Below are 15,775 nucleotides of genomic sequence, written 5' to 3'. Positions count from 1 at the left end.
AGATGGAAACAATACCTTTATTTTATTTATTTATTTGTATGTGGTGCTGTGGATCAAACCTATGCAAGTGCTCTACCACTGAGCCACAACCCCAGCCCCTTGTTAAATATACTTTAATTGTCACTCTCACCTGATTGTCAGAAGATAGTGCAAAATGAAGGCAGAACAAATATTTTGCTACCTGAACATGAAAGCTGTAAAAGATGCTAGATTTTATAGACTCAGTATGCAGAGGGGGATTTTAATTAGACTATTCAAGTGATGGACAAGTCCCTCTTTACCATCATTGATCCAAATCGAGATTATACATTAGTTTTCCATTCATCCAAAGAGAATGACTTTCATTTTTGGTTTTGGGGAGAATGGGGGAGTGTTTTCTTTTTTAACATGTCATTGATTTCTTTTCTTATGGAATTCAATAAAAGATTCTTAAATATATCAGAAAACCATCATGAAACCATCTTTTGGATTAGTCATATAAAATTAAGGTTAAGTTGAGAAATAAAGAAAACACAAGTTGTTGTTGGTCTCTTGGAGCACCTATCATATATATCTAGAGCACACTCACTCTATCTCCAGTTATATATGCAAATACATGTCCTTGCAATAAATATCTTTTTGAGTTTGGAATGTCAGCTATTACAGAAAATAGCATCATAATTTCAGACAATGAAAATTATTATGAAAGATACAAAAACATTGAGAAATCAGCATATGGGACCAGTCACCAACTACAAAAGATAAAACTGCCTAGGATGAGAATATTGTATGTGCTCCAAAAGAGAGTACTTGGATTTCACAAAACCAAGAGAGGTCTTGAGGAAATTAATGAATCACTAGAATAATTTTTTTTCAATTATACCTCTTTTTTGTGATCAATAGTGCTGGAGAAATATAAAGGTATTCTATCCTACCCTCAACTGATTTCACTGGGAAAAAGTGCTTCCTTCTAAAATAAGATATCAACCTTTATTCTATATGTATTTTCAATTAGTATTGATTTTAGTATTATTTGACCATGTAAAGTATTTTTATTTTATGTATTTGTTATTTTAAAAATATTTTTAGTTGTAGATGGATAACTGTATTTATTTATTTTTATGTGGTGCTGAGGATCAATCCCAGTTCTTTACATGTGCTAGACAGGCACCACTGAGCCACAACCCCAGTCCCTGTAAATTATTTTTAAATATTTATTTTCATCTTTTAGTATGAGTCTCCAAAATATTTCACATTATTTGGAATGGATTTACCTTTATTTTTTCTGCAACCATTGTTATCATTACAAAGTTATTTTTACATATAATCAATGATAATTCTCATTTCCAGTTTTTGGTAGAAATTAAATTGTAAATAGAATTACTAAATATTTCTCTTCAAAAATAAGTAAAACACTATTATGCTATAGATCAATGCATATAATGAATCAAACTGGACATTTTACAATATGATATTATTCTAATGCAAGTGTTTCATGGCTAGTTTACAAAATGATTCAGATCATGATCAAGAACCAATGTTTAAAAAGGACTTCATTCTTTGAATCCATGTTTTTTTTTGTAAGCATTTTCCCCTTAACTTGGTCATCACAACATTTCAAAGTAACCAACATTTTCTTGGCATTGGAGAGATTAAGAAGGATGGGTTATAATGTCCTCTCTTTGTAAGAATTTTCTAGTTGCGCAAAAAGAAAACCTGTATATAACAATAAAAATGAATAGAGCTAATGGCCAAATCAGTACTGGAGATAGCAAGTGTTATGGTCACTGATAGGATAGTAGGGGTGTCCTGTGGCCTGGGCTGAGCATACCTTAGCCACCAGAGCAATTTTCATCTACACACATATTTCGGCTGTGCTATTCAGTGTGTTCATGGATCATAGGCATCAACATAACCTAGGAGCTTGTTGGAAATACATTCTGTCAGGCCTTGACCTGAGATCTATAGAATCATAATCTCCATTTACAAAATCCCCAGTGATTTACAATGAAAGGAAACGTTTGAAAAAAAATTACAGAGAATATGAAGGAAAAAAAGATTCAAAACCCCTTTTTTCAAATTGTTTTTCCTGAATTTACTCTCTCTGAGGCTGTAGTGTGAGCCTTTATGTATGCACAGGTTTGTTATTTGTTTTCTAAGAAATATTAATGTTCTGTGTACAGAAGTAGTGTCTGCAAGCAACACTCCATGACAACTGTGCCAGTGTGGCAGGACCTCCACACAGAGCTCTCATTCTCAGGGATCATCCACGGATTTCATCTTCATTATCTCCAATTTGACTGCAAAGAGCACATGACATACCCCAGTTTATAATAGTAGTTTTGGCACTAATTAGCAGCGTGATGGCAATCATATAATTTTTCTAGGTACTATTATTTATGAAAAAGGCTGAATGAGTACTAAGCTTTGTTTGAGCTTTGAAACTTAATTCAACCTCAGATTTTCAAATATTAGAAGATAAAAGGAATGAGATTAGTACTACTTAGACTTTCGTGAAATCTTTCAGAGAAATACATATGAAAGCAGATTGTTGTTGGGGTTAAAAACAAGTAAATGTTGAGATTCAACACTATGGTGTTATTTAAAGGAAGTTTATTATGTTAAAATTCAAAACAGGCTTTTTACTTTTAACAGCCAACTATGAAATACTGTACATATTTCCTATGTAAGGTAAATGTTGTTGAAATCACTTATGAATAATGGAGGATACTAATGGACTCAACTTGGACTTATACATTTATTTTCTTTGTTCTCTCTTTGACATGATTTCCATTTTTTTTATAAAATTTGAGGTTTTGTTGTTTGACTTATAATAGTAAACTATAGTAGCTTTTCATCAAATATCTTGTCTTCTTCAAAAACTCATGAAGAAAATGATTATTGAGTATCTCTCAGATAAAGACAATGCTAATCTTCTTTTGCCATTCAAAGAAATAGAAGAAGTCCATAGTGTTAATATTTGTAAAACAAACCAAAAAAAAAAAAAAACCAACCAACCAAGCAAACAAACAAACAAACAAAAACACCCCACAGTATTGTGATCAGACTGCCAGATACAGGAAAGCATTTGTTGCTGGACTTTATATAAGCACTCTATATGCTATGTCCATTCCCATTTAGGACCTCATTTTATCCTAAAGATGATGCTATGAAGGAGATGTTATGATTTCTGTTTAACAGAGGAAAGATCTGAGATTGAAGAATTAAGTTATTTGCCAAAGTCCACTTAGCTTTCTAATTCAAAGCTCAGGATACCACATTGAAGTGACATTAAAAAGACTTTACTATTTTTGAAAGGTATATTGAAATAGGAAGTATTTTGTATTTGAAAAAGGAAAGAGAAAAATAACAAGAAAAAAATCTACTGTAGTGATCCAGCAAATAGATAATGAAGGCTTAACCCACAGTGTCGTGTAGTGAATTGTGTTCCCCAAAGTAGGCATATTAAAGTCGTAACACCTAGAACCACAGAATGAGATCTTTTTTAAAAAAAAAAAAACAAAAAAAACATGTCATTGCAGATTGTTTAGTTAAAATGAGGTTCTACTGGGATAGGGTAGGTCCCTAATCCAATATAAATGATGTTCTTATAAGAAAACCATCATGAGAACACACAGACACACACAGGGAGAAAACCAAGTGACAATATGACAGAAAAGAACTGTGCAGCCACAGGCCAAGGAACTGCAGATTGTCAGCAAGCCAGCAGAAGCAGGAATGAGGCACTCAGGGATTCCTCTGGTGGCTTCAGAAGGAGCAGAGCTTTGCTAATACCCCAATTTCAGAAATGCAAGACAATAACTTTTTGTTTTTTTAAGTCACTTGTTTTGTTAAGGTAGTCCTGGGAATCTAATGGACTTGAGAAAAAGAAACAGAAGAACAGAGAACAGCATAGCAACTACAGTCAGTTGTCAGTAATTTAAAATTTGGCATCCAAGGGTTCTAAGTGTGGATTTAGCAACCAATTATTGAAAATACTTGAAAAAAAATTGCATTTGTACTAAACATGTACAAACTTTTTCTTGTCTTATTCCCTAAGCAATATACTATAACAATAGAATATCATTTATGTATTAGGTATTATAAGTAATCTAGAGATGACTGTAAGTATACAGAATGGTGTGTTTGAGTATAATTTCCAGGCAGAGTAGTTAGAACCAGACATACTTCCTCTACACCTTCTTTTTGGTTTTGCTAGCTAGTTGCAGATGAACTACAAACTCTAGAGCTATAGTTGGCAAAATATGTCCCTGTGGACCAACTCTGTCCTGTTGTCTGTTTTGTAAAGAATTTTGTTGAAACACAGCCATGCCTATTCCTGTACAAACAGTCTATGGCTACTTTGTACTATAACAGAAGTGAGTAAATGCAACACAGAATTTGGGGTTTGTAAAGCCTAAAATATTTATTATCTGGCTCTGTACCAAAAAAGTCATCATATCCTGCCCTAAAATGATACCAAAGTCAAAATTCAGGAAACTGGATTCCCAAATTTCTAAGGACATCCACCAACCTGAAGCCAGCTTTCCTGGGCCATAATGAACCCAGGCGTAGACCTGCTATATTTGACACACTGTATTTCAGAATTCATTTGTAACAACAGTAAATTCACACTTAGTAATGCATCTATTTACAGATGAAAAAAGAGTCAAAGAAACTAAATCCTTAGCCAAAATTATATTAGTAAGTGAAAAGGAAAGAATTTGGACACAGATCTAAAGGACCTTAGAACCTGCTCTATTTTCCTTTTAGGTTCAGAGTGATCATCTCTGAGAGTGCATTCATATGTGACATTTGTTTTATGCTTTGTTTTACCATGTATTTTTTCTAAAAATTTTATTGAGATAAAATTTATATAGCAAGAAATCCACCTTAAAATACATAGTTAAATGGCTATTAGTGTATTTAGAGTTGTACAAGTCATCACCACTATCTTATATTAGAATATGTTCTTCACCCAGAAACCAAGTCCCATTAGCTGTGTATTCTCATTCCTTATTCCCCCAACTATTGGTTTACTTTCTGTCTCCATGAATCTGTGTATTCTGGACATTTTGTATATATGGAATCAGAGCACATATTCATTTGTAAATGGCTTCTTAACATTCCATTTTCAAAGTTCATCCATATGTAATACAGCATATATTGGTACTTTATTCCACTGATGAATAGTTCATGTATGGCCATATCACATTTTTATTCACTAATAATTTAGTGGTTTTCATATTTTGCTTACTAAGAATAATGTTGGACTGGAGGTATAGCTCATGGTGAAACACTTGCCTAGCATGTACAAAGCCCCAGGTTCAATTGCCAGCACTATGAAGAAGAAGAAGAAAGATATGGAGAGGGAGAAGAAGAACAATAAAAAGATGGATGCTGCTATGAACATTTGTACACAAGTTTTGTGTAAAGGTATGTTTTTCAATTTTCTTATATATACGCCTAGGAGAGATTTCTCTGTCATGGGGCAACTCTTTATTTAATGTTTTAAACAAGTGCCAGAATGTTTTCTAAGGTTTTACAACCAGCCCTCTAACAGGGTCTCAGATTCTCCACATTTTTTAAAATATTTATTTTTCTTTTAGTTGTAGTTGGACACAATATGTTTATTTATTTATTTATTTTTTTATGTGTGGTGCTAAGGATCAAATCCAGGGCCTCACATGTGCTAAGTGAGTACTCTGCTGCTGAGCCACAACCCCAGGCCTCCACATTATTATTATTATTGTTATTATTATTATTATTATTATTATTATTATTATTATTTTGGTGCTGGGGGATTGAACCCAGGGCCTTGTTCATGTGAGGCAAGCACTCTACCAACTGAGCTATATCTCTAAGCCCCCAGATTCTCCACATTCTTGTCAACAGTTGCTTTCCTCTTTTTTATTTTGGCCATGCTTGTGGATATACATAGTGAAACATCATTTTAGTTTTGAGTTTTAGTTTACTATAGCTAATGATATAAACATTTGATTTACTTATTGATCATTTGTATATCATATTTGGAGGAATGCCTACTAAAATCCATTGACCATTTGAAAATTGAGCTGTCTTTTATTCCTGAATTGTGTTTTTAACATATTCTGGATACAAATCCCTCAAACAGATACATTATTTGAAAATGTTCTCTTCTATTTTGTGGGTTGTGTTTTCATTTTGTTGGTGGTATTCTTGAAATCATAAAAGTTTTTTTTTTTAATTTTGATGAAATTCAACACATCTATTTTCTCTTTTGACACTTGTGTTTTTGGAGCCATATCCAAGAAAAAAAAAATTATTCCAAAAATATGAAGATGTATATCTATGATTTATTTAAAGATTTTTATGGTTTTAACTCTTGCTTAAGGTTTGTTATCAATTCTGAGTTTATTTTTGTATGTGATGTAATGTATGGGTCCCACTTTCCTCTTTTGCATGTGGGATATCCAGTTGTCTCAGCATCATTTGTAGAAAATATCTCATGCAGTTTTTTCAATTTATATTTAACTTATATTAGTTTTGTGACTGAAAACACTAAATGTCATAAAAATGATACAAAATATTCTTCAAAATTAAATTTAAATACATGTAGGTGGATAATGGAATGTTGCAGAAATTAAAGCAGGAAACTAATTCAAAGAAACACAGGAAGGCTCAGCTGTCACACGCAAAATAGAAAACAAAGAATTTAAAGAGAAGAAAAAGAGATAAATGGGGAATGAGTCCACCTGTTGAAGCAGCAACTCAGAAGTCTCAGTCAGGAGAATCACACATTTGAAGACGGCCTCAGTAACTTAGGGAGACCCTGCCACTAAAAAAATTCAAAAGGTAGGTGATATAGTTCAGTGTCAGTGACCCTGGGTTCAGTCTTTAGCATCTCTCTCTCTCTCTCTCCCTCTCTCTCTCTCCCTCTTTCTCTCTCTCTCATACACACACACACACACACACACACACACACCAAAAAAAAATGGAAAACGGGAAAATTTTAAAAAAGGAAAATGCCTTTAGGAGGTCATGTTCAAGGGCTAGATTTCTTTCATGAAAAAAGAGTTTAAATGTGGTGATAGAAGTATTGAACATGGACTGTGCTTTCTAGAAAGCTAATGAAGAGAAAGAATCATAGTCAAAGGAAAGAGGTAGAAGGATCAATTTTACATGTTCTTGGAAGAATACTCTGACAGTACTAAGGAACATGACTTTTGGAAGAATAAAGGTTATTAGGGAAAGACTGATGATGCAGAGAAATGAGACTAATGAAAAATTACTTGAGGTGGGTGCATGAAGTAGAGGCTTTGGTGCAGAGCTATGGTCATTGTTTGCTCCAGTGCAAGAAAGTGAAAGGAGAAAGAAAGATTGAATAGAGAAGAAGTATGGGTGTAGGAAATGCTGGGAGGGAAGAAAGTACTCAATGAAAGGGGACAAGAGCAAAGAGGACAAATCATTCTTTAAAGACAAAGAGAAATCTCTTTTCTTGGGGTAATTCTGATGTGATCATTTCTACCAAGTCTCTAAACCTGACAACTGGAGTTTATCCAAGATATGTATTTGGTTAGATGCCCTGAAAGATGATCAAAATAAAACAACAAAAGTGACCCTCTGAAAATCAAGACACATGGCTGCTCTGAGCCTGCATCTAGGAGTGGCTACAGTAGCTGAAAATTTTGGTTAGTTGGCATCATTGAGAATGAATCTACATCCCCATTTTCTGTATGTGTGAGGGAGTATATTCCCCTATTATTCATTTATCAGTTGCTGGAGTTCACAAAGTTGAAAAGAGTGAGTGACCTGTATTTATTTACTAAAATCTACAGCATAGAAGGCAGATGAGAGTGGCAGTAACACAAACAGATCTTGCTTTCCTATTCTTGAGAATCTGAGAACATTTTACTTAAGAATTAAAAGTCATAAATGGAAGTGTATGAGAGGAAAGGAAATACATACAAAGTTTTTATTTTTAATGTTTTTTAAACTATTGGGAGACCTTTATTTTATTTATTTATATGTGGTGCTAAGAATCAAACCCAGTGCCTCACACATGCCAAGCAAGTGCGCTAGCTCCAAACCATAGACCCAGCCTACAAAGATTTTTTTAAACAAAAGAGTTCTATCTCTTCACCTGCTCTCTATGATATTAAGCAAAGGGCATAATGTATAAAATCCAGTTCTCTAATTAACAGTAGAATAATTGGTATAAATGACTATTGTGTGCTCATGTTTCTGAAAACCCTACAAAATAGAAAAAGTAATTTCTTATGATATTATTTTCCAATTACTCTTCCAAAAGAGATGCTTAAAAATGTTTATGGATCTTAATGAGATCTGCCTCAAAATAAAAAATAAAATAAAAAATAAAAAGGAGTGGGGCTGTAGGAGTGGTTGTCCCTGAATTGAAGAAAGAAAGAAAGAAAGCTTGTAGATGTTAACTTTTAAACATTGCAGGTGACAAAAAACCACAATGTATATAAATTTACTGCCGTATTTATAGGATGTTGAATAATTTCTTAAAATTATTCATCTGCAAGCCTGAATGAAGCATTACTATATTTTACCTGTGTATTAAATTTTCATTTCTGAAGTTCTACAAATTATTTCCCATCTAGTTACAGCTTTCTATCCTGCAAAAAGAATGAATTGAGAGTTTTTTGCTTTTATTTTTATAATACTTAGGAAATCTAAAGAAAAATTTAATGCATTCACACATATATATCTGCTAAGACACAATGGCACTGTTTACATAGTTTTCTTTGTAAAAATTTACACATATGAGAAATTGTTCCTGCTCCCCCTTTACCCACCCTATAGTAATAGTCTCACAAACATGATGGAACACTCAGGAAGAAGGTGAATCAGAAAGTTGACACATTTTTCTTTCTTTTCTTTGCCATCACATTCAACATTTTCCAGTGTTTTGAGTCTAGTTTTCTATTTCACTTTACTCTATGGACCACCCACTAGTTGTCCAATTTTGCCTTTATATCACTAGGGCATCCTTTCTTTTATAATCTCCCATCTGATAAATTTTGGGGAAGGAAGAGCTCATTTTCTAAGCATATCTAATTTAGAACCTGTATAACATTGGCACATAGGTACAGGTATTCTCTCCTTTCACATTGCTTTTTAGTCACTTATCCCCATCATGATTGGATAGAACCACATTTTTCAACGAAACTCTCCAAAAATACATAAATAGCAAGCTGTTCTTCACACAAATCTTTACAAAACAATAACAATAGCAACAAAGGAAGAAAGAAAACCATTTTAGTATTAAAGGAATTTTTTACAGTTTTTATTCTAGTTGATTCCAAAGATGAGCACAGAGAAGAAAAACTTAAATGCATCCATACACAAGTAAGAAATTGTTTGCAGCCTTCCTCCCTACCCACCACTTTCCAAGTGTAGAGGGAAGGGGAAGACTAAAAAAGCAACAGGCTTAATCATATTTGGTGTTTGCAGCAGCTTACACAGTGGAACTGTCATCATTTCTGCTAACACTTTCTGTTGTGGTGGTATTTATTGTTAAGTGCATCCCAGAATATAATTACTTGAACATATTAATGTTAATATTGAGGGATTTTGGAGGGGTTAGTAATACAAAGCCACTTAATTGATAGATTTTAAAGGGGTTAGAGTTGTCTAGCAACTATATATAAGTGAGTATCAAATAATTCAATCAGCTAGAGGTGATGATTATTGTAAATGTGAGGGAATGATTTAAAAAAACTTCTTGAGAGACCAGGTATATAACTATAGAAAAATTTCACTTGAGAGTATGTTGAAAGATTTACACAAGAAAACAGCTTAAGGATATAAGGTTCCTTTTAAAATAATTTGCTTTTTTATGGTTGCATTCTGATATTTTAGAAATCAAAACTTCAACTTTCCAGACCTCTCCCTCTCTTTATTTACTTCTTTATTTTACTACTCCTTTTTTTTTCTCTTCCACTTTTTCTTACTAACTTGGATTGATATCTGCAAATCTTATTTTGATAAAAGCCACTATTTAATAGAATACAAATTAAATACATGGTGTCTTTGCAAATATTTTCAAGATATCAATATAGATGTTACAGGAGTTTTAAAAGAAGTTAATGATATTATGAACAGCAGTTAAATCTGAAATCTGGAAGCAGGTGTCATTTTCCAAAAAAAATGTGAAAATTATTTCCAAATTCTGATAGAATCTCAATATGCTCAGTGTAGGAAGTACATTTAGAGAATCATATTCTAAATATTTTAAATTTCGTAACTATGAATGTCTGATTTGGTGAAGTAAAATCTTTATGCTATTTGATAAAGAGAGTTTTGTGTAATTTGAATTATTAGAATAAGTTGCTGCTAATGCCATAAATGTTATTAATCTTTAACAGATTGGAACCATGAAGAGTTATGGCATTCTTGGTTCCCTTGAGTAACAAGATCATCAAAGGCATAATCCTAAACTGATTTTCATATTGCAAGAAATTTACTGATCTAAAAATTTACTAAGAGTGAGACCAGCACATCTGCCCCTATAGGAAATGATTTTTGCATAGTAAGTGTTGATCTGCATAACCATATGATCATCGCAAGTGCTGATTACCAAATCTGAATCATCATTACTTAGCAAAGTTCTATAAATACACATGGCACCATGTAATATATTCAGCTGTGCTAAATTAATGACAAAGTCCTTACCCTGAGGAGCTTGGGGGTCTAAAAACAAAGAATGACACAAAAGTCAAAGATGTGGAACACACATTGATTTGGGGGTATTTTCAGTGAAATCATTTCAGTGAGGGATTTTTATGGTTTTAAATGAGAGAGAAATTATGGATTAATAATAAGTTTAATAATTAAAGGATACATAATAAGTTAGTAAATGTGGACTTGATATATATATATATATATATATATATATATATATACATAAGTGCTTATATATTTGTATACACATATATACACACACATATATACATATATACACATACATGTATACACACACACAATTTGAAAAGTATCTTCATATGGGTAAATTTAAATACTATAAAATAATTGAATCCAAAACTGAATTCATTATCTTTTTGTTTTGAATAGTACTTATCTTTTTTTAAATTTGTTGTTTTTTAGACATAGATGAAAGTAGGGTGTATTTTGACGTATTATACATACATGAAGTGCAACCCATTACAAGGGGAATGACTGGCAGGGAGCGGGCATGAGAATAGGAAAGACAGTAAGAATGAATCTGACATAACTTTCCTATGCTCATATATTAATACACCATCAGTGAAACTCCACATTATATACAACCATAATAATTCATTATCTCTTCAATATACTCTCATTCTTCAAATCAGCTCCTGCCTTGATTAAAGGTGGTGCTTTCTCCCTATGGTTCATAAAAACATTTTTATAGCTAATTTCTCCTTGTTCTTTTCTCTCACTGACCACCAAGTCCTGGAAATTGCTCAATTTGTGCCTTATTTTCTCTATTTTGTACTTCTCAGTTCTTATTCAGGTCTCCATACTCACTTTAAAGATTACTTTACTTTCTAGTGTAACATCACTTTAATTTGTCTCTTAAAGCTACTCCTCTAAAACACACTTTTCCACTCCATGGCTCCTCAGTGTAGAGTCAGCACTGGTTTCAATGGTATTCCTGGCAACCCAACCCAATGTTTCTTTCCACTCTTACTTCATACTAATCCTTGCTCATAAAACTTCAAAGTTTGTTTAGGCTTCTTTGTTTTGATTTTTGAAACTCTGGTCATTTTAATATAGCTGTGTATTTTCTTTGTATCTACTCTACTATTTCAAACCTAGTAAAGAAATACATTTCTTCTATGAAAAATTTCTCAAATAGCTCAAGAGAAATAAATTTTGTCCTCTGCTTTTATGTACAAAAATAACCTGATAAAAATTATTTTGTTCAGTTGATATTGGTTTACTGCCTCCCCAATGAGATTTGTCTCTTTATACCTTTAAGAGCACTCAGATTTCCTTTCAAGGTCTACCCCTTTCCTCTCCTTAGAAGCCTGGTGCTTTAAAGGTGGGTTTTCAGCTGCCCTTGACCAGTGATTATGTAAAAAGTGAGGTCACCCATGCAAACTCAGTATTTGTTAACTTTAGATAATATTACTGAGAGATTGATCATACATACCCTTTTCATCTGGTTGTTATAATATCTGACATTATCTTATTTATGTTTAGATCCAGAAATGTTCCACACCTATGACATGAGTAAGAAGTAACAAAATATAATTTTAGTGATACATTTTGCATTCTCTGTGGAGTAGATTTTAAGATTAGACCTATCAATGTACTACTCTGTTACATAAATTACTTAAACTAGAGTTGAACTTTTAAGCACAAGCAGCCTAGAGGATACTGTTTCCATCTATTTAGACCTTTTAATACACATTTGTTTGCAAATATTTTCTCTGGTATAAATGACAAGTTCAATTATGATAGGGGATGGTTTATATATATTGTGTCTCCAAATGTGTCTATCCTGGGTGATTAGCAGTTTAGTCAGAGGTCAGATGATCATCTATCAAGAATTCTTCTAAAAGAAACACTCCAAGGATAATCTTATCCTTAGATAAGGCCACATGAACTGAAGTTCTTCTTCTACCTCTTGAAATCTTTTCAATGAGTGTATTAATCTCGAAAGTCCAGGAGTATTTCATGATACAAAGATGACTATGGTGGCAAAAATAGTTTTTAAAAAGCATTCATCTTTCTAAAGCTGTCATAACATAGTACCATGAATTTGTTGAGTTAAAAAACAGAAATTTACTATCTGACAGTTCTGGAACATAAAAGTTCAAACCCCAGATATCACCAGGACTATGTTCTTGCTGAAGGACCTAGGGAAGAAATTGCTGTATGCCTTCCTCTTAGTTTCTTCCTATAATTTGAATATTTGTGTCCCCACAATCTTATAATTTGTAAACTAATCCCCAACATGATCATATTAGAAAGTGGGGCCTTTGGGATTATTAAGTCATGAGGGAAATTTCATGAGTTTATAAAAAGACTCCAAAGGGCTAGCTAGCTCCTCTACCATGTGAAGACTCAGTGAGAAGTCACCATCTATGAACCAGAAAGCAATTCTTCACCATACGCTGAATCTGCTGACACCTTAATCTTAGAATTGTCAACCTCCAGAACTGTGAGAGATAAAATTCTGCTGTTTATAGGTACCCAATCTGGAATTTTGTTGTTATTGTTTGTGGTGCCAGGATACCTAACACAGTGCTTTGTGCTAAACAAGCTCTTTACCACTGAGTCAGACCCCCAGCTCCCTGCCCTTTTTTAATATAGAGGCCAAATGAAGTATGATACTTTTGTTGGTTTTCTGGTGATCTCCTGTGTTTCTTGACTGTGGCTGCATAATACCAGTCCTTGTTTTCTCACATGACATTCTACTTGTGTCTTAGATGATCATGTTCTTACAAGGACTCCATTTGTATTGGATTATGAGTCTATCCTTCTCCAGTATGGAAGTAATTACATATGCAATGAATCTACTTCCCAAATAAAGCCAGTCTTACTTTGAGGTACTGGAGATTAGGTTCCATATACTTTTGGGGAGGACACAATACAATTCATAACAAGGGATAAAGGCTAGGATTTTCTAAGAGAAATCTTTACTGAGACTCTGTTTTTTAGTTGTAGTTGGACACAATATCTTATATTTTATGTGGTGCTGAGGATCAAACACAGTGCCTTGCATGTGCTAGGCAAGTGCTCTTCCGCTGAGCCACAACCCCAGACCCTTTGCTCTATAGAAGGGAATAGGATGTGATGCTAGTAGCTTTCTAGCAAGGGAGAAAGATGGTTAATTGTATTAAGAAGAAATTTACATGATTTAAGGGAAGCATATTAAGTACTGGCATTTTCTGTAAATGGAACCCAGACTCTGGTGACCAGTGACCATTTTCAACACACTTTTTTTCTTTCATTATTGGCACCTGCTTATGAAAGAAAACACAGTCCCAATGAATAGTATCTAGCTTCATCAGGCAAAAGTGATTCATATTAGCAACATGACCTTTTTGGTGAGAAGGTGGTTTTATTCATTTTTGCTCATGAATAAATTAGCTCTTTAAAAAATTCATAGGAGAAAATACTGTATGAATTTGTTTTCACTTTTATGGAAGTTATATCTTATCAAGATGAGGGCGTTATGTAATTTTAATGAATGAAATGTAACAACATATTCTTTGTTTTCAAAACAAGATGAAAATTGATTCTGAGCATAATACAGACCTTCCTAGCTGAAAGAAAAATCCAAAGATCTTCAGCTTCATGGAGGTTTTGTCATAAATCAATCTATTTAGAACACGTGTTTGAGTCAGGCATATATTTTTTCAAATCCAATCTCCACCAACATAATCACCGTGTAATCTTGGACAAGTTGCTCAACTTCTCCAAATCTTGGTTTCCTAAACTATAATCTCAAAAGATTTTTGTGATGATTGAAATTTATGCAGGACACATTGTCTATCGAGTGGCATTTAATAAAATTTTTCATCAATATCACTACTATAGCTATAAAGATTTCTATTCAGAAATATCAGAAGCAGAAATAAAAGAGGAAAACCTAAACATAATATAACATTAAAGCCATCATACATTGTTTGGAATTATATTTTTCAACTACTTGATTATTTATAACTGTTATACAATTGTACATAGGACTAGAGTTTTCTTTTATTTTTCTTAAGAGAAGATATTCATTTTTCTACTATCATGAGAGAAAAAGCTCATTCTAATGGCTTTTTCCATCTCTGTTCCAAAACTCAATATTAAAAAGAGATTTATTTTGTTAGCTCAACTAAAAGGGATAAGTACCAGCTTATTCAGAGACTTGAATAATCTATTCCATTTCATAATAGTAACATGGATTAGTGCTCTGCTGTGATTCATGGAATCAGGTAATGGTGTCTCTGCCATGCAGCCAATGTTCTTTGGTTTTCATCAGGTACCTCTTATCACTTCTTAATTTTAAAAAATGCTTCCTATTATCTGTCATAAGTTATATTCCTAAAACAACTTAAGCCTATTTTCTTATGTTGCTCAACATTTTGGTGTCAAATATCTCCCATGATGTTGAATATTACCCATGCATTGGTAATATTAAGTCATGAGTAAAACTTTCATAAATTTATAAAAAGACTCCAAAAGGCTAGCTAGCTCCTTTACCATGTGAAGACTCAATGAGAAGTCACCATCTATGAACCAGAAAGCAATTCCTCTTATATCAAACACCTACAGTGAATGAACCACTGTCACCCATGTCATTCCACCCTGTAATGGAAGTCAATAGCTGGTCAGCTTAGGATTTTATTTATACCACCTTACCACTGTAATGCCAATGTTTATATTGCCTCCCAATTCATATGTTGAAAGCTAACCTCCAGTATGATGGTATTGGGGGTGGGACCTCTGGGAAGTGATTTGTACATAAGGGAAAGACTCTCAGGAATTAGACTAGCACGCTTATAAAAGGAACAATGAGAGCTAGTTTACCTCTCTTGACTTATGAAGTCATAATGGAATGATGGCTGTGGCCTAGGAAAAGAGCCCTCACTAAATACCATACTTGCCCATATTTAGAATTGAAATTCCCAGCCTCCAGAATTGTTAGCAAAAATTTATATTGTTTATAAGCCACACAATCTATGACCTTCTGTTTATAACAGACCAAACAGAAAGCAAAAGAAAATCAATACCAGGAGTAAGGTGTTTTTGTAACAAAATCTAAACACATGGAAGTGGCTTTTCACCTGGGTAATAGGTAGAG

This window comes from Urocitellus parryii, chromosome 1 (genome assembly GCF_045843805.1).
Source record: "Urocitellus parryii isolate mUroPar1 chromosome 1, mUroPar1.hap1, whole genome shotgun sequence".
NCBI classification, from domain to species: domain Eukaryota; kingdom Metazoa; phylum Chordata; class Mammalia; order Rodentia; family Sciuridae; genus Urocitellus; species Urocitellus parryii.
Note: the sequence above shows the minus strand (reverse complement) of the source record.